Here is a 21110-nt window from a genome sequence, read left to right on the forward strand (position 1 = left end):
GAGGTTTCAGGATACGTGTCGGTGCTGCCTTGTCAGACACCTTTATCCAGGAAAACAGTGTGCCTTAGGGTTCCGTCCTGAGTGTCGTCCTCTTTGCTATCACCGTTAACCCTATAACGGCCTGTCTCCTGCCGGGCATCTCCGGCTCCCATTTTGTTGGCGATTTTTCCATCCATTACAGTTCTCCACAGACCTGTCTCACTGAGCGGCATCTTCAGCGATGCCTTGATCGTCTTTACTCCTGCAGCGTCGACAGTGGCTTTCGCTTTTCCACTGACAAAACTGCCTATGAATTTCTGGTGACGCAAGTGGTTTCTCCCACCATCTTTACGTCTTGGGCCTGTTGCCCTCCCTTTATTCAAACTAATGAATTCCTGGGGCTCATGCTTGATAGGAAACTGTCCTCCCATGTGTCTTACCTGTCAGCCCACTGTACACGTTCCTCATTGATGTACGTATCCTTAATGGTACTTCCTGGGATGCCTATCGAACCATCCTCCAACGTTTGTACCGGTCCCTTGTCCATTTGAAACTCGACTGTGGGTGCTATGTTTATGCATCTATGGACCCATCCCTCTTACGCTGTCTCAACACTATCCAGCATCGTGGCATCTGTTTGGCCAGGAGTGCCTTTTACACTAGCCCGTTTGAGTCTGTGTTCTGAAGCTGCTGTCCTACTGTGGTGACTTTCTCCTCAGAAGTGATGCACGCTGTTTGTCTGCCATGCATGGCCACCCACCCTATGCCTCCTTTTTTGATGATTCCTTTGATTATCAGTATGGGGTGCATCCCTCTTCTCTGTTACCTCCTGGAGTCTGTTTTTGGCACGTGTTACAGTGGCTTACCTTCACACTACCTGCGACTCTCCTGGTGGGTTGAACCCTTTACCACCTTGGCTTCATGAAGCAGCACATGCCAACCTTGGGCTCCATTTGCTTCCTGAGGACACTACTCTAGCCTCGCTGTGTCGTCTTCAGTTTCACAACCTTCACAGGGAACTTTGCCATAGTACCTTTGTATACACTGATGGCTCTCAGACTGGCCGTGGGGTCGGTTGTGCCTTTGTCATTGGCACCCGTGTCTTTCGATATCGGCTTCCATCACACTGCTCAGTATTTACAGCTGAGCTCTTTGGCTTGTATCAGTCCACGGAGTACATCAGGTGACACAGCCTTTTCAATTGTGTCCTCTGCTCAGACTCTCAGCGCCCTTCAAAGTCTGTGTGTGGTGTACACTGCCCATCTCTTAGTGCAGCAGGTCCAGGAAAACTGTCACTTGCTCACTGTAGATGGAGCCAGTGTGACGTTTGTGGGTTCCTGGTCATGTCAGTCTGCTAGGAAACGAGGTTGCTGCCGAGGCTGCAGTCCTTGTTCCTCAGCCCGTAAGTACCTGTATTCCCTCCAGTGATACCTGTGTCACCGTCTGTCAAGATGTGGTGTTCCTTTGGCATTGCCAATGATCCTCCCTTCGTGGGAATAAGTTCCTCCTCTTCCAGCAGCTTGGACGACCTCCTCTCTGCCCTCCCGCCAGGAGGAGGTCATTTTAACTAGGCTGTACCGTATTTACTCGAATGTAAGCCAAACCTGAAAAATGAGACTCGAAATAAAGGGGGGGGGGGGGGGGGGAAAATTCCCGAATCGGAGCCGCACCTGAAATTTGAGACTCGAATTTCGAGAAAAGTTTTAGGCCGCACCACCAAATCGAAATAAAGTTGATCCATTGTAATATGAGACACAGTTTAGATCGAATGAATGACGATACAGCTACAATAGTTTGGTTCGAGTCGTAAGCTAAGCAGTTAAGCTTTACCAGTTATCCATTGCTATGCGTCAGGCGCTCCATCTGTATTTATACGGGTACCCTTCCTTTTTCATGTGCTTCGTCTGATTTGAATCAATTGCTTATTTTGCTTTGATCTGATAAGTGCCGTTTTCTTTGTTATAGGTGTTTACGTCACTCTAAGCTGAAAATGCATTACTGTACTGTGTTATGCATTGTTTGTTGCATTCTGATAATGAGTGTTTACGGCCTGTCCCCGCTCGCGGCATGGCTTGCTTTTGTGCGCGCTACCACCACTTACAATAAAAAAAAAAAAAAAAAAAAAAAATAGAGGAATCGCCTCATTAGCGAAACAATGGCAAGAGACTGATATTTGTTGTTACTTACACTGCTGCTTTCTTTGATAATGATCAACAAGAACCAAATAATAGACTGTGTATGATAGAACATGTTCTGAACGAGAGTTAGCAAAAATTTTTCTCCGTTTGAAAATCTTTACGGCCGCTTCTTTAGTTCGTCAAATTCTGCACAGAAATTAGTCATCTTAGATTTAAAAATCTAGTCAGTTCCCGTGCTTCGTTTCTGACTGTATCACTATTAGGCATAAGACTAATATGAATATAAACATGACACGATACATATATTCTTCTGCGTTTGCTGTTGTCTCACTCTAGTTTCGTAGTTTATTAGGCAGACACGATTTAAATGAGATAGCAGCAAACACGAAAGAATACATGGCAAAATGTTTATATTCGTATTATTCTTATGGTGCAGAGAATACTGCATGTGGTTCACATTTCATCAGGTTCCTATTAGCAACCATCTCTTCTCACAGGTAGGAAAAAATTCAGAACGTAGAGTTGGCCATATTGACAAACATCTCAAACAGTCTTGCCAGTCAAATTTTCGTAGTACATTGAAATTCTGCTACATTCGAAGATGAACGATACGGAATTTGTATTTACTTCGTTGGATAATGTATGAAAATGCAGTGGTCAAAACTCGGGGCGGAGGAAAAAAGCTCGTCTTCCACTTTTTTTTTAATTTATTTATTGATGCAAAGGTTTTGGCGCCAGTATTTATCATTGTGCCTACAAAGCATGCCTGTGTAGCGCTACATATATTCGACGGCATAAGTTAGTTGGGCAGCACCTACCAACATTTTGCAGAACTTCCTCCTGCTTTGCACTCAACTCTAAGCCGCAGGCGGTTTTTTGGATTACAAAAACCAGAAAAAAAGTGCGGCTTAGATTCGAGTGAATACGGTATATTGAGCACTGCCTTTTTAGCCATCCTCATTTGCTTAGTGGAACTACCACACCACTTCATATGCATAGTGCCCAAGTTTTAACTGTCTACCACTTCCTGATGGAATGCCTATTTTTTAACCACTTACGTTCCAGCTTGGGTTTTCCTCCTGATTTATTGGCCGTTTTAACAAATGATGCACGAGCTGTCGACCACATTTTACTTTTTATCTGCCAAGGTAATGTGGCAAAGGCCATTTAAATTTCAGTTTTGGACCTTAGTTTGTGTATGGTGTCATCTTTAGCCCTTTCTCCACATCCCTGTTTTTAGCTGTTTGCTATTTTGTCAATTGGGACTGTTGTATAGTCGTTTTTTTTTTTTTTTTAAGTCCTCTCTGTCTTTATTTTCTCTAGTTTTGACTCAGCTCCATATGAGCCCACTTGTTTTTTGTGCCCTAAAGCAAAGCAAAACAAAACCAAAACCAAGGAGAACTGTCCTGGCTGCATACAGGGAATTAATTGTTTTGTACGGTGATGTATGGCTAATAAAGGTTTCATAAAGCGAGACAAATAGCTCATAATATCTCACACCTATATTTCCTGTAGCAATCTCCTCTTGCAGTTTTCATTTGGGATAAGCACAGAAAGAATTATTATGTCTTTTGTGCTATTGCTATTGTGCAGAGATGTCTGCTTGTCATTCAGTCAAATCTGTTTCAAAGTTTAATGGCTGATCAAGCAGCTCATGAGAAGTTGTTTGTAGGATGGCTATACAGTAACAGTAAAAATCAACAGCTAGGAATATAGAAATTAAATTTTTGGAACTTCAGGAATTCATATTGACACCAGCCTGAACACGGAAGAATGTATCAATGAAATGTGTGAAACCATCATAAGAGTGTCCTGAGGGGTGTTATTACTATTAATAATCTTCATATGACATATTGGCTTCCATTTTACTCATATACCTTATTGGAATACTCGTGGAGTTACTCCCCTCATTTGATTGAAAAAGTTGTCCATGTGACTTGGAAGACTGGTCCTATGGAGCAGAGCAACAGTCTCTTTACCAGGCTCTGAACACACAGCTGTGAATCTGCTATCTTTTTTGGGGCAGCAGTGGAGAAAATGCTCCCAAGGGAGCAATCCAGGATATCAGAAAGAAACCAACATCCAAAGCCACCAGCTGACAAGAATTGAAAACTCAGTTGTAAAAATATCAAAGTGACGTGACTGGCTGTCAGGACACCAATGTTAAAATATCAGTTATATGATGTGTAAAATGCCGATTTTAATATTTAAGGCTTTGGCTGTTCTTTCATTTAGTATGAACTATGTTGATATTAGTATTTATGATTCCAGCAGCACCTTCTGACTGCACTACTATTACTTAAATTTAAAGAATATGAAGTTACAAAATATGATTGCAAATAATAGCATAGGGAGAAGGCTATGTGAGAGATCCTAATAAATATTTAAATACCATTTACTTCAATTTTTTTGTTCTCTCAAAGAACTATTCCTTAACGATTTTTCATCCAAATTGTATCACCAAAAAGAACACTTACGTAGAACTTGTAATTAATTCTTAAGATGTACCATAGTTAAACATAATATATGTAATACTTTCATGTACTGTGTAGAGATTGTGACTGCTTAAATGCGCTGGCCGGAGTGGCCGAGCGGTTCTAGGCGCTACAGTCTGGATCCGCGTGACCACTACGGCCGCAGCTTCGAATCCTGCCTCGGGCATGGATGTGTGTGATGTCCTTAGGTTAGTGAGGTTTAAGTAGTTCTAAGTTCTAGGGGACTGATGACCTCATATGTTAAGTCCCATAGTGCTCAGAGCCAAATTTTGCTTAAATGCACTTCTGCAGTTTGTTTTACTGTTACCACAGGCCCATGTTTCTCCATGTAGTCTGAATGTAGAAGATAATTAGTGGAGGTTGTTATTAAAGAAGTAATTCTAGAATTTCTGACTGGTTGGAATGAAATATTGTTGTTTCATGGCTTAATTGTAGTGAATATAATGAGACGGGTAACCAATATGTCTACATCCAGGTTTTTGCAGTAGGCACTATGAAGATGGTGGTCACAATAACATAGATACCCATCATGGGAGGTAATAAAAGGCAACATACAGTTTCCTGTAGGTATTATGCTACAAGGATTTGCACATTAGTGCAGACCAGGTGAAATAATTTTAGCATTATATTTGTAGAATTGCTTCTTTATGCATATGACAGGGTGTATACGTGGACAAGGAAAAAAAAATTCCCGGATTTGTAACAATTTGAGAGAAGGAAAGTTGCTACTCACCATATTGTGTGTGTGTGTGTGTGTGTGTGTGTGTGTGTGTGTGTGTGTGTGTGTGTGTGTGTACTGCTGACAAAGGCCTTAATGGCTGAAAGCTGTGATTGTGTGAATCTTTTTATTGTGCCTATCGCGGCTCAGCCATCTCCACTATATGGTGAGTACCAACTTTCCTTCTCTCGTATTGTTACATTTCATCCTGGATTTTCCATTGTTTAAATTCCTGGATTTCACGGTTAAAAATACACTTACTCCAGGGTGAAAACACACTTTTTCAAAACTCATCAATCCTTTGAATGTTTATGGTTTTATATACCGGAGTGGAATTTCCCGGCACCTTAGGAAACGAAACACGGGGAAAAACACGTTTTGAAAGACATTTGATGTGCAGCAACACGTACACTGCATATTTTCATATTACGAAGGTATAAATTTGAATTCCACCAAACACCGCACGTTACTTTCCGAAGCATTGAAATCGAGACTTCGATGCGCTTTTGTAAGACAGTTATAGCTCATGTCACGTGATCTCGCCAGCTGATGGAGCATAGGACACGTCATGTAGTCAGCCAATAGCAAGAGCACTCTTAAGTAGCGCGAACACACAAATAAGAAAAGTTAATGGCTTAAATTAATATACATAGCATTCACATATAATAATGGTCTCGAAGATTAATAAGCTGGAAATGAAGCAAAGCTTCCATGCATAACGTTGATCTCTCTTGTGCTTGTTACACTTTAAGATACATCACACAAATGTGCCAGTAAAAATTTTAATAATGGCGTGAATGTCTGATCTTCTGGGCACGAAATTCTTCTAAATGGTCGTCCTCAAAGAGTTGATTTTTAAATGAGAGTCAAACACTTTGTGATTTAAGAAATTCATCATACATTCTCGCACATAATTCATCTTGTGTAATAGGAAATCTGCTTTGAATGTGACGCTTTTCAAACCACCATTCGCAATATTGTCCCGCTACCTGTTAGAAATAGGTTCATTTCAGCAGTTGTAGGAGAGCGCCAGATAACAGGCGTCACCGCGATTGCGCAGCTACGATGACGCAGGAAGTCCAAATGTTCGTACGTGTAAAACATTGAAAGATCTTACATTATGTCATAAAAGAAACAAGACTTCAGACGATACTTCAAGTGCATTGGAATTTCGTGAACCATAATAAAACACATAATCCGACTTAAAATGCACATACATATGTAAATTTTCTTGGAGTACAGTACTGTATTATCTCATATTTGGTTCTTTATTACGGCATAATGTCATAAGTGCACTTGAAATGCAACGAACAGTTGAAACTAGCCAACAGTGTGAAATTCAACACTTCGTTTCAAATAAATTGACTGCCTCAGCAGGAAAGATTAATTTTAAGCCAAATCTCTTTAGCAAATCGGCAAAACTAACTTCATTGTTCTGCAAGGTGATTAGTGTGTGACTGTCAGAAAGGTGGAAATAAAATCTGAAACTAATAACATATTTTAGCCTTCCATAATTATGCAAACATATTTTAAATCGTTTGATAGCTCCTGGCCACAAAAATCCATTTTGTTATCATTTAACGTGAGAGCAATAAACGAAGAGGAGACAATAAAATCATTGAACGTAAACACTGGTCTCGTGGAGACTCCCCCCCACCTCAGATTGCTCTGTGCATCAGCCCCAGATTTAGTAATTTCCGAACCGGGGCAATATTAAGTAGTGGCGCCCAGCCACACTTCTGTAACCAGAAGCGGGACAAGGTACTACTCGTACGCGACTCAACTGTGCGTGCTCAAGAGCCCGCCCGCAACTGCTCAAACAAATCTAATTTAAATAGTTGTCATGTCACGCTCATCGGAGGCAATTTGTTATAAAGCATTGCATAGTCTTCCTAAAGCCTTTGACACACTTTGCTGTTGGCAGACGCTTGTATGAGCGCTGTTTTGTTGTTGTATTCAGCACATTTCCTTTTATTTTCGTTTTTTTCCTCTCTCATTCATGTATTGTTGCTGCAGTATTATTCTGCAGTAGCGGGATACAGTAATATCCTTTGTTACAGTATTGGTTCTTACCTGTCAAAATCACAAAAATTTAACTGAAAACTAAAACAATGAAAAATTCCCAGAATTCTAAACAATTCCCGGATTTTTCCCAGATCTCCCGGGTCGTATACACCCTGTATGAACACAGAAAGAAGTTATGAGATACTGGGTTTCTATTTATACAAAGTGACACATGGAGTTGTTGCTGTGTTTAGAACTCAAGCCAGGAATTAGCTTTGATAAGTAGTTGTCCTAATGGTTAGGCCATCCAGTCGTGCCTCCTTGAATGAATTATATTTTCAGTGTCACTGTAGACATTGCTAATTGTTAAGGTGACTCCCTATGAAAAGTAAGAAATTTGGGTTAAACTCATCATTGTGGCTGTGAAAAAGGTTTACTTCATGCTCTCATTTTTACATGGATTAATTTCCAACTTTCAAAATTTGTTAGATCCTTATTGGAGTGTTGTAATAAGCTAAAAGCTTCTGATGGTTGAAATGAGTTTTTGTCTCTCTGAATTTTTTTGTGAAAGTGGTGTGGATAACAGATACATGTTTCCTCGGTATATTTGTCTGTGGGGTGTAGGAAGAACCAGAGGGAGAGTGGGGAAAGAATGAATGTCGTTGAAACGTGTGTAAAAAAAAATGAAAGTCAATCATACGTGTGTTAATAAACCCCTCAAAGACTATTGAAAACAAGCATCCTAGTTGGATTTAGTCATGTATTTGTGTTGCAATTATTTAACTACACTTTGAATACTTGCAGCCAGATGTAAAACACTTGTGAAAACATTAAATTGTGCTTCCATAAGATTTGTCTGTAGCTTGTGGCCTCTCTCTCTCTCTCTCTCTCTCTCTCTCTCTCTCTCTCTCTCTCTCTCTCTCTCTCTCTCTCTCTCTCTCTCACACACACACACACACACACACACACACACACACACACACACACACACACACTCATACATTGTGTCAGCACTAGTTTCACATGATCAGTGATTGTGGGATCCATTTTTATTCTTGCAGAGGACTTGTTTCGAAATGAGTCATATGGCAACACACATTCTAAAAGATTTTAACATTACTAGAAAAGTTTGTAGTTCCATGCATATTTCATATGACTATTTTCCCAAACTGGCATGTCCTTTGCCTTTTCACAGTTACACATGACACACCACTCTTTCATAAACCAACAGTTCTCATGCTAGAGGGGGCAGTTCTGTTTCATTCCTTATTTAAAACTGATGGCTACCCCATCGGATCCTGGTGTCTCCTGTGGTTCAGCATCTTTTTGATCAGTATTCCATATAGGCTTTGAGATTATGCAGCTCTTTGTGTAGTTCAGTGGTCATCAAACTTCTCTTTTCAACAGCCAATATTGACATTGTAGGGTGACAACTTGGGCCGCATAGGAAAAGGGGGGGGACCAAAGAGACCACTGAAAGGAATTAAGATTTCACCAAACCATAGTTGTTTATGGAAGCTTGCAACTTGAATGTTCAGATTGTCACATCAGATATTTCTAAGTGAAAAATACATGCACTTTTCTGAAGGCTTACTTAGTGACAAATTTCCTGTACCTACCGTATTTACTCGAATCTAAGCCACACTTTTTTTCCGATTTTTGTAATCCAAAAATCCACCTGTGGCTTAGGATCGAGTGCAAAGTAAGCGGAAGTTCTGAAAAATGTTGGTAGGCGCCGCCACAACTAACTTCTGCCATCGAATATATGTAGCGCTACACAGGCATTCTTCACAGGCACAAAGATAAATACTGGCGCGAAAACCTCCGTGTTAGTAAATAAATTTTAAAAAAAGGTGGAAGACGAGCTTTTTTCTCCACCCCGAGTTTTGACCACTGCATTTTCATACATTATCCAACGAAGTAAATACAAATTCCATATTGTTCATCTTTGTAGCAGCATTTCAATCTACTACGAAAATCCGACTGGCAAGACTGTTTGGAATGTTTGTCAATATGGCCAACTCTACATTCTGAATTTTTTCCTACCTGTGAGAAGAGATGGTTGCTAATAGGAACTTTTATGAATTGTGAATCACATGCAGTATTCTCTTCACCATAAGAATAATACGAATATAAATATTTTGCCATGTATTCTTTCATGTTTGCTGCTATCTCATTTAAATCCAGTCTGCCTAATAAACTACGAAACTAGAGTGAGACAACAGCAAACACGGAAGAATATGCATATCATGTCACGTTCATATTCGTATGCCTAATAGTGATACAGTCAGAAATGAAGCATCGTAATTCACTAGATTTTTAAATCTAAATGACTCTAATTTCTGTGCAGAATGTAATGTACTAAAGAGGTGTCTGCAAAGATTTTCAAACGGAGAAAAATTTTCACTAAACTCTTGTTCAGAACATCTTCTATCATACGCAGTCTATTATTTGGTTCTTGTTGATCATTATCAAGGAAAGCAGCAGTGTAAGTAACAACAAATAGCAGTCTCTTGCCATTGTTTCGCTAATGAGGTGATTCCTCTCTCTCTCTCTCTCTCTCTCTCTCTCTCTCTCTCTCTCTCTCTCACTTTCTCTTTTTAATTGTAAGCGGCGGTAGCGTGCACGAAAGCAAGCCATGCCGCGAGCGGCGACAGGCCGTAAACACTCATTATCAGAATGTGACAAACAATGCATGTCACAGTACAGTAATGCATTTTCAGCTTAGAGTGACGTAAACACCAATAACACAGAGAACGGCACTTATCAGATTAAAGAAAAATAAGATATCAGTTCAAACCAGACCAAGCACATGAAAAAGGAAGGATACCCGTATAAATACGGACGGAGCACCTGACACATAGCAATGGCTACCTGGTAAAGCTTAACTGCTAAGCTTACGACTCGAACCAAACTACTGTAGCTGTATCGTCATTCATTCGACCTAAATTGTGTCTCATATTACAGTGGTCCAACTTTGTTTCGATTTGGAGGTGCAGCCTAAAACTTTTCTCTCCCCTTGAATTTCGAGTCTCAAATTTCAGGTGCTTAGATTAGGGAAAATTTTTTTTCCTTGAGTTCGAGTCTTATTTTTCAGGTGCGGCTTAGATTAGAGTGCGGCTTAGATTCAAGGAAATACAGTAGGTGGGTGCTGTGACCAGTGCCATCACAACAGGATTCCATGTTTGTTGTCCTGATCTGGAGACATTGTTTCCAATAATCTTGATGTCCTGGTATCTGAAATTATACTGAGGGGCTGCAGGAGACTGTTTTCAGACAGACTTTATTAGGCCAAATATGACAGTACAGTTGTAAATTATGTAACTTAATTCAAAATTTTTACGAAGAGATAACTATGGCAGATGGTAGATTTGCTTCTGAAAAGGTTTAGAAGTCAGTGTCGTATATTGTATTAAGTTTTTTTTAAAGTAACTAACTCTTATTGGTGTGTACACCTTGGCCATGTTTCTTGATAAGCATTGTGGCTGCTTTTCGTGATCGGATGTCATGTTGAAGGATTCACAGAAGAGGCTATTACCTGAAATACTTGTTAATTATAAGGCACTATATTTGTAGGCCAAAAGATGTTTAATCATTGATATTGTAAAAACATTATTACTCTTCATATTGTAACACAATTATCAGTATTACCTATAATTGTCTTACCTAACTTCTTTGTCTGTTTTTTCTTAATGTGACTTCTCTAGCACCAAGCACTTTGATGTGTGAAGGTTTTATTCAATATTTGTGAGCATTTATGTAATTTTAATTAATCTGTGGACGTAATTTCAAAAAATATATACTGTGAAAGAATGAAGCTAAATTTTATGTCTGTTTTTACTTAATGTGACTTCTCTAGCACCAAGCACTTTGATGTGTGAAGGTTTTATTCAATATTTGTGAGCATTTATGTAATTTTAATTAATCTGTGGACGTAATTTCAAAAAATATATACTGTAAAAGAATGAAGAAGCTAAATTTTATTTGTAGAACTGGTTCATGCATAGGGAAAGTAGGTTTGCAATCGTGTAAAACTTGGAGGGAAGTTCCTCTGCAACAGAACTGGCTAGGCTGGAATATAAAATGTGTGTCTGGTTGTCGAACCGAAAGGTTCCTGTGTGGCACAAGTCAGTTGGTCACTATCAGGCAAAGTGTGCGCATGTTGTGAACTGAAAGAGGCAAGAAGAACTGCAAGAGTGTATAACATAGCCTCAGATATGGATGTAATTTGGCTTTTTATTGATGGCGTACTTGGGCTGACTCAGGACTACATAACTCTGACACTAAGAAGAGAATTTGTGTAGTTAGTTACACAGAAAGAGTTGTGGATACTTTGGCTGTGATTGCACAGCTACAAATATAATTCATATACATTGTACTTCTTTGCTGTCAAGAAACGTATCTGGTGCCGGTGTATCTGTGGCTGTATATGCAGTGGCAAGATCTAAAAGTTTAAAGGATGGAGTGAGTGCTGCAGCGATAGTTCTTAGACCTAGTGTGAATATTGCTGAATAATATACAGCTGAAATATCAGAAGCAGCAGCTGAATGTATGTGGCTGCACACCTGAAATTTAATGGAACAGTTTTGTGCCACAGATATACAAATATGCACAAAAAGTTTCAGTTAAAGGAACTAGGATCTCTTCAGTGTTCACTGCTTGGAAAGTAAGACATAGTTTGTTCATATTTAGTGGATGATCTATTACTGATTATCTGGTTTCCAGAGTAAACAAACCTTTAGTTTCAAACATTTGACTGTGGCATATATGTTTTCTTTTGCCATGGACTGCTTGTGGAATATGCATGATCATAAGTATTAGGGTCTCAGAAGCTTCTACGTGACACGTGTTTGAAAGCATTCCCGTCACTTCCTTTTCTTCACCCCCTCTAGAGAGAGACCCACATATGAACAAGGACAGAAGCTTTGCATGCATCACTTTTTTTCTTTTTCAGTTTTTTGAAGACTCTAATCTCCCTGTGAAGCAAGATCCAGAACCGAATGTGGCTGGCTCTGTGCATAATGTAAGTTTTTACATCAGTTTTGTATTGTGTATGATGTGCAGTGGGAATATTATGGCATTTAATGTGTACTTTAAAGGTGAATAATTTTAGGTAGTGAACTACAAGCTTTGATGAAATATATCAGCAATTTTTAAGAATTTTTGTAAAATTTTGACTGATTCCGTTACTTTGAGTAACTTGTTGGTTGCTATGAATAGTATCTGAACAATACACATAATAAGCATAGCTTTATTAAACAAGGCACTTGCTATATTTTTTATCATCATTGTATTAATGAATGCCTTCCATTCATTTTTGTTACCAATGTAGCAAGGAAGACACCTCTTTGCAGTAGCTGTTAATCTGTGTATTTGCCACAGTGTCAGTGCTTTAACAGAAAAGCATTAAGAGATGAAGCAGTCGACCATAAGCAGTAAGATATGTGACAGGTATATGTGTGAAACTTCGTGATCACTGTCCACTGAAGTATTTAAAGAAATACTGCCTTCATTACCAAAGTCGCACATTGACTGTACGTACAGTACAGAAGATGGTTGTTCAGTGCACATGGCATAAAATTTGCGTTGTAATGAGCATAACATTTCCTAAACAACATTCATTGAACACACTGTCACAGCAAGAACCAGTGTAAATAGCAAGAGAGTGGGTAAATTCTGGTGATACTACATGGAATGCCTTATTCATTATACTATTGATCAGGAAGCCCTCTGTTTGCTGGTTTCAGCCGACAGTAAAATTATTTGCATCTCTATATTGTCAGAGTTTAATTTTGAAATGACATATCACATTGCTGTACACAACACCAGGCTGTACAGGGAAGTATAACCACTGGATACAGCAGGCCCTTGTGCCACTGAAACAATAGTAGATGCTAAAATAAGAGTGGAAGATGGAAGTATGCCAAGAAAGATGGGAGTAAAACCAAATCAGATTTCTGTTGAAAGACAAATAAAATAACATTCAAGGAAATCTGCACAAATATCTGATGGAAGATTGGTACACTTAAGAATTTTTTGAAGTTTTAAAGTCTTGATTTTCACAGACCTGTGGCAAGATGTAAGATGATCACATGTCTTTATATTCTTAGCAGTAGTACCCAGCTTTGTAAAATAAGATACACTGGGATACTACAATTAGTACTTGGTAGGCACAGTCACAAAATGCAAAAGAAAGATAACTGAACCACCTAGGATGTAGTATGACAGAATAGTGATAAAAGTAGATAACTGATAAGAAGTGCAGAGGTTCTCCACAGAATCAGTGAAGAAGGAACTTAGGGAACATCTTGACAAGAAAGGACATGATGACAGACACGTTAAGACATCAGGGAATACATTTTATGGTACTAGAGAGAACTGTGTAAAAAACACTGTAGGGGAAGACAGTCTCAAGTACATCAAATACTCGACATTGGATGCAATATTCAATTTAAAATGAAGAGGTTGGCACAGGAGAAGTCATGGCAGATCACATCAAACCAGGCAGAAGTGTCCGACCTCCACTATGCAAAAAATAAATAAAATAAAAATGTTAATGTTAGACATCTGAAATAGGAACTGAAAATGTGCTGTAGTCGATTTTCGTGTTTTTTATCTAGCGCATAATGGAACCTGAAAGTGCCAAACACGAAGATTAAATTGGAAGGTAGTGTGCATATTTTTGGGAGAAGAATATGCCATAGTTTCTTCTACAGGGCTGGTAAGAAGAACCTGGCATCATGTATTTAATCAAATATGACTGTGATGGCCAAATTGGGGACATTAGAGGTTATACAGATTCCCTCTGCCTTCAAAAGCACTGTTCCACACAAATGTTTCGGAAATCTCCAGATCTTTCTGTAGTATTCTCTCTGTGTGAAACAAGGCACAGAGTGATGGAGTGTTGGTAACGAAGAAAGTGGGCATAGTAAGTAGACAGCCAGGGGCAAGAGCAAATATGGTTATACCAGAGAGAGACAGGCACAGGCAGAGAGAGGGAGGGAGGGAGGGAGGGAGGGGGAGAGAGAGAGAGAGAGAGAGAGAGAGAGAGAGAGAGAGAGAGAGAGAGAGAGAGACTGATGCAGCGAGTTTAGTGCACACACACAGTTTAGGGACAAGGTGATGTTCATGCAAGTGTGTTCAACATTGTAATTGAGAAATAAACAAAACTAGTAAAGGTGCCTACATGAATGAGAAATACAAAATGTGGGCACATGACTTAATCTGCAACAGTAATGGCAAAGTCTGAGCGGAGGGAGTGGGAACAGTGATGTTTGTAGCCTGTAATGCCAGTATACTTGTGCTGGAGGGCAATGCTGAGAAACACACGTGGTAGTTCTTTCTGGAATAGTGCTGACTGCCCTACTGCAAGCTGGGAATTTCAAATTGGCCAGCCTGGAGAAGTTTTGATGTGCAGACAAACATTTCTGCTGGGTATAAAAGAGTGGAGCAGTGGTGCATACAGAACCTTGCAAGTAAACAGTTGAAGACACTGATAGCTGGGCAGAAGGAGAAACAGACCTGCTGAAAATTTTGCAAAACATTTCAGCCAAAGCTGTGGTCAGGAGAATAAGTTAATTGATAAAACCAGGCAGAAACAGGCAGATGAGATGATTAAGTATTGAGGTCAAATTCTGTGATAAAAGGTTAGTGTTTGGAGGTAGCACAAAAGCACTGTAACTACAGGCAAGCTGTGATTTTAGCATTTGAAAGTGAATGTCAAAAACCCATGAAGTATACTGAAATGGAGAAAGAATGGTCTGGTTCATTCCAAAGAATGTAATATTGTATAGTACAGGATGAAATAGTCAGAATGTGTGTTGGAAGAACAGCTGCTCAGCAAATCATATTATTTTAAAAATTCCTTTTTGCATAAGAGATAATAATCAGTAAAAAGTTTGATGGTACCCAGAAAAAGAAATAAAAAGTCATGCCATGTGTATAGAAGTATAGTGGCAGTTTTAATTGAGGTGTTCTTTTTCCTAGTTTGTTGAAGAGCCATTGGGGATCTCTTTCTCTACTGAATTTATCAAGGAAGATCCTGAACAAAATTTGGAACAGATGGAACTCAGAATATTGTAAGCTTTAACATTTCTGATTTATTGCATGCAGAGTAAGGAAAATTTTCATAGGTTAATTGTTTAATGTGAAACATACATTGCAGTGGAATTAGTGGCACTAATAATTTCTCAGTATCATTATAAAGTTTCACATGACTTGGATTATCATAGATTATTTGCTGACTGCTCTAAATACAATTTGAACAAGAATTGTCACAATGTGTGTAATCCTATCTTCAGTGACCCTATTTGATATCAGTTTCTCATTGGCTTTTCACCTGTTGGCATGGTGTCTATATTTCTGGATTTTCCTTGATCCTGATGGAGTTTTGCTAGGCATCAACTACAGACCTGTTTTACTGCAATTGCAATTGTCCACTTTTTGGCTATTTCTTCACTTATATTTTTTATACAGTGACTCTTCAAATTATTTGCTACTCAGATTTTTCAGCAGTCACATTAATTTTTCCACAAGTTCTTTTACAAGGTTAAAAAACTGGAATGTTTGCTGACAACAGGCATACCAATTAAGTAGCCATTCACAACCTTATGGCATAGATCAGAAGATGGCTAATCAGTCCTACAACTGATCCACAACTAACAGCATATATCCTGATGATAAAATGTTCTCGAGTTGAAAGCCGAGTCAATGTGTTGTTCTCCAGCAACGTTTCAGCAATTTTCATACTTGCCATTTTCAGGCAGAGTGTCAGGTTCACGTCTCGTCCAGATCTTTATAGTTGCTGCACCACGGGCTTCTCTGCCTCACCCGGGCTGAACTCGACAAAATTAGACATGCTTTACTTGCATGCCACCTGAAACTGGCTTCGACACTCTCACCTTTATGGTCAGCTTTGACGTTACATCCCTCTTCATGAGGGTACTGTTAGAGGACACCTTGAAACTATTGGAGACTCATTTCGATGAAGACACAGTGGAATTATTCCTCCATGCGCTCATGACCACGTATTCCCAGTGTGGGGGCAAGTTTTACCAACAGGTACATGGGGCCACCATGTATTGCTAATCTGTACATGGAATACTTCAAGGCTATTGCCCTGGAAACAGCACACCTTAAACCCAAGGTCTTTTATTGGTACCTGGACGATACTTTTGCAGTCTGTCCGCATGACGAGGACACTCTAATGGAATTTCTCAACCATCTGGACAGCATACATGAGAACATAAAGTTCAGAATGGAATTGGAAGTGAATGGGTACCTACCTTTCCTCAATATCCCAATAGAGAAGAAAACGGGACGGCACACTGCGACACTCGGTCTACCGAAACGAAACACACACAGAGCTGTACCTAAATGCCAACAGCTACCATCACCCAGCACAACGGAAATCTGAGCTCCCTACTCTTGTCCGCAGAGCTCATGACATGCAACAGGGACAGTTTATCTACTGAGATTCAGCACCCGAAGAAAACCTTCCATAAGAATGGATACACTGAAATGCAGATTAGACACACTCTCAAGATAAGGAATAGAAAGAAGAAGAAGAAGAAGAAGAAGAAGAAGAAGAACCTTCAGGAAGAAGAGAACAACAAAGGTTTGGCATTCTCCCGTATGCAGTGCCTCCCTTGGCCAAGATTGCTAGGATACTGGAGGGGAACAAGATAAAAACCATCTTCCAGCAAAAATCAGAAATATGCTGGGCTCAATGAAGGACAACTTGGATCTAAGAACACAAGGTGTCTACAGTATTTCCTGTGAATGTGGGAAACAATATATCAGACAGACGCAGTGTTGCATAACACAATGCATCTCTGAACATGTGTGCCTCGGACAAGAAGAAAAATCCGCGGTAGTGGATCACAGCCTCAGTGAAGAACACAGGTTTCAGTTTGAAGCAACCAAGAGACTGTGTAGAGCGAAAGGTTTCTGGGACTCTATTATTAAAGAGACAGTGGACATACAGGTCAGTGATAACCTGGTCGATCAGGATAGTGGCTTCCAACTCAACAGCGTGTGGAACACAACATTATCAGGAACGAGACAAAAGCGCACCGATGGAGGCAGGTTAGTGGCAGCGGATGGAATAAACAGGCTGTACAAAGTCGAGACGCTAGGACCCTCGGCTGTCAACTTGAGAAGATTTTATCATCGAGATTCGCCAAGAGAGCCTGCATTCTCATATAGCATGTATCTTAATACCACGAGGACTCGCACAATAAAATTTCATAGGAACGAAAATAGTTAGTGGTACCACTATAAGTAGACATTATTCATCATATACTAAATGGAACATAGTATGTAAACTTCCTAGGCATCCATGTAGATATTTTAACTTTTATGCGTTTGAGCCTAATAGACTGCACGCTGCTACAATTGTCCTCCTCCAAAGTCTTCTGTCCATTGCTGCCATCCTATATCCATCCACGTAGGTGGTTGATTGTTACACGTCTTCAGAGGCCATCGCTCCACCTCTTCCTAGCTCTTCCTGCGAGTCTGCCTCCAGGTATGATATCCAGGAACTTCTGTGTCCAGCTGTTGTCTTGTCAAAGCCACATGTCCAGCCAAATTGCTTCTGATGATTCCTGCTATATTGGCTTCTTGGCACAGGTCATCCAGCTCATTGTTGCATGATGTTCCATTTACCTGTGTTTGCAGTTGAAACTAGACAAAATATCTTCTGCATCACTTTTTCTCAAAAATGAGAAAATTCAGTCCTGCTTTTGTATACCCCACATCTCAGAGCTATATATCACCGCAGGTGCAATGAATGTTTTATGTGGCCAAACCTTCAACTGCCTTGAGACATACTGACATTGATTGTGATTGCATGTGAAGAGTTGTCCATGAAATGTGCTCACAGATATTTACATTCAGGTTCCCCTGTAGGACCAGTCTCCCAGACAGACATCAAAGTAAAATGGGAGTCAATGATATAGGCATATGCTGATCAGTCAGAACATTATGACCACCTAACCTAATAAACAGTATGTCCACCTTTATCATGGATAACAGTGGTGAAGCACCTTGGCATGGAAGCAGTGAGGACTTTTTAGGTTGCTGGAGGGAGTTGGCACCACATCTGGACACACAAGTTACCTAATTCCGTAAATTCCAGGGAGGGCAGCCGATAAGATCTGGTGCCATGTTCAATCATGTCCTAGATGGATTAGATCTGGTGAGATAGGGAGCCAGCACATCAATTGGAACTCGCCATTGTGTTCCTCAAACTGCTCAACACCCTTCTGGCATTGGGACATGGCACATTAGATTGTTGAAAAATGCGACTGCTGTTGGGAAACATGATTGTCATGAAGGGGTGTATGTTACCCCTTAGCTGTCATGGTGCCTTGCATGAGCGCCACTGGACCCATAGATGCCCACATTAATGTTCAAAGGCCATAATGGAGCCACTTACCAGCTTGTCTACGTCACACGGTACAGGTGTCAAGGAGCTGTTCACCTGGAAGATGACGGATTTGCAACCTCCATTGGCATTGGGATTCATAAGACCATGCAATTCCCTACCAACGTCCAGTGCCTATGGCCATGTGCTCATTTCAGTCATAGTTGTGGATGCTGTGGTTAACATTGGCGCATGCATGGATCATTGGCAGCAGAGGAGTGTTTGGTGCACTGTGTGTTCACACACACTTGTATTCTAATCCTGAACAAAGTCTGATGTTACTTCTGCCACAGTTCGCTGCCCTGTTTCACCAGTCTGCCTGGCCTACAGTGTCGGACATCTGTAATGAGGAGGGAGCCACCCAGCCCCAAGATATATGGACATGGTTTCACCTTGGTTTTGCCGCATGTTATATACACTCGAGACAGCACTCCTCAAACACCAGACCAGTTGTGCAGTTTCCAAAATGCTTGCACTGATCCTCCAGGCTGTCACAATCTGCCCCCGGTCAGACTCTGATTGCTCACGTTCCCCAGTCTGCACACAGACAGCACGCTCAGTGGTACTACATACATCGTGCATGTGTGTGACTAGCAGCCATTCCTTGCCAGGTGATGCTGCTATCACCTGGGCAGGTTAACATTGATAGTAGTCGGTTGTCATGTTCTGGCTGAACAGTGTATAAGGAGTGGCCTAAAAGTTCCCACTCAGAAGTTTGGAATCAGTACGCCAATTAGGCTAGATCGCTGTGAGCATTGACTCAGTTGTTTCGCCAGTGCACCAGTTTAAAGATACCTATTTGTTAAAACAACATGACCTGCTGCATTTCCTCAATATCCCAATAGAGAAGAAAATGGGACGGCACACTGCGACACTCGGTCTACCGAAACGAAACACACACAGACCTGTACCTAAATGCCAACAGCTGCCATCACCCAGCACAACAGAAATCTGAGCTCCCTACTCTTGTCCGCAGAGCTCATGACGTGCAACAGGGACAGTTTATCTACTGAGATTCAGCACCTGAAGAAAACCTTCCAGAAGAATGGATACACCGAAATGCAGATTAGACACACTCTCAAGATGAGGAAGAGGAAGAAGAAGAAGAAGAAAATTCCTATCCAATCCACTGATGTGCAGCATGCAGTTATGGACTACTTCATGCAGTGATGTCAGGATTTCCCAAACTCTTATTTCACATGACCCAGATGTTGAAACAAAGAGGAGGACATAATTATATTGTCTTTGCCTAGCAAGGATTGTCTTATTCAGGTAAGATCTTAATATTATTTAATCAAATCAAAATCAAAATGAATCCAGCAATGGAAAAACCATGTTGGAATATCAGTAACATCATGAAAAAGATAGGTAGCTACTCACCATGAATATGAGATGTTGAGTTGCAGACAGGTGCGAAAAAGATAACTGTTACCCACTGAGCTTTTGGCCAAAGTCTTCTTCAGGAAAGAACACACACACACACACACACACACACACACAATGACGCAAAGAGAGATATGTCACACACATAACCACTATCTCCATTCCCTCCACTGGGAATTTGTGAGGTGTGCTTGCGTGTGTGAACGTGTGTTTGTCTTCTTTTCTGAAGAAAGTGTTGGCCAAAAGCTCTATGTGCAACTTTTTGTTGTGCCAGTCTGCAATCCAGCATGCCATCTTTATGGTAAAAGTGACTCTACTTTACGTATCATCAGGCAGTGCAGCTGTATGCTTTCAGTCACGTAACATGCAATTCAGAATAATAGTCATGACCAATAACGCATTACATTTTTGCTGCAGTGCACAAAATTTTGAACTGAAATGACCATTACAATGTAATGGACTACTGAAACTACTGATAGCACCGGCCGGCGAGGTGTGCGGTGCCGTCAATCAACTTGAAGGAGCAAGTGAACTTTAACTATGTAAACATAAACATATTATTTTTTTGTTACAAAACTGTTAATATGAGGACAATCATGAGGTATAATGCCACAGAACTATATTATAAACACTTTTCATTTTCCCGGCGGGGTCAGGGATTTTCTCTGCCTCGTGATGGCTGGGTGTTGTGTGCTGTCCTTAGGTTAGTTAGGTTTAAGTAGTTCTAAGTTCTAAGGGACTGATAACCATAGATGTTAAGTCTCATAGTGCTCAGAGCCATTTGAACCATTTGAACTTTTCATTTTTCATGCTATGGTTTTCATGTATGTATATGTGTGATGTGTAAAATATCGATGTACAACCAAGGTTGGCAGTAGTGCACAGTTTGTAAGCTCTGTGAAACAGGAGCTGGTGGTTGGCGGGTGTAGAGGCAATGGGCAGTTGGTGTTGAGACGTCTTGTAATACG

General features: G+C 40.3%; 1 long non-coding RNA gene across 1 annotated transcript in view; it reads left to right on the forward strand.

Moving 5' to 3' along the window:
- The window catches only part of LOC124562662, a 29323-nt gene extending 9222 nt beyond the window's left edge, over positions 1-20101 (forward strand). Inside the window, exons 2-3 of the long non-coding RNA XR_006969595.1 lie at positions 12289-12357; positions 19736-20101. This is a non-coding gene — a long non-coding RNA (uncharacterized LOC124562662). The remainder of the gene's footprint in view (positions 1-12288; positions 12358-19735) is intronic.
- The last annotated feature ends 1009 nt before the right edge of the window (positions 20102-21110 follow it).

The sequence above is a fragment of the Schistocerca americana genome, unplaced genomic scaffold, assembly GCF_021461395.2.
Source record: "Schistocerca americana isolate TAMUIC-IGC-003095 unplaced genomic scaffold, iqSchAmer2.1 HiC_scaffold_117, whole genome shotgun sequence".
In the NCBI taxonomy this organism is placed as follows: Eukaryota; Metazoa; Arthropoda; class Insecta; order Orthoptera; family Acrididae; genus Schistocerca; species Schistocerca americana.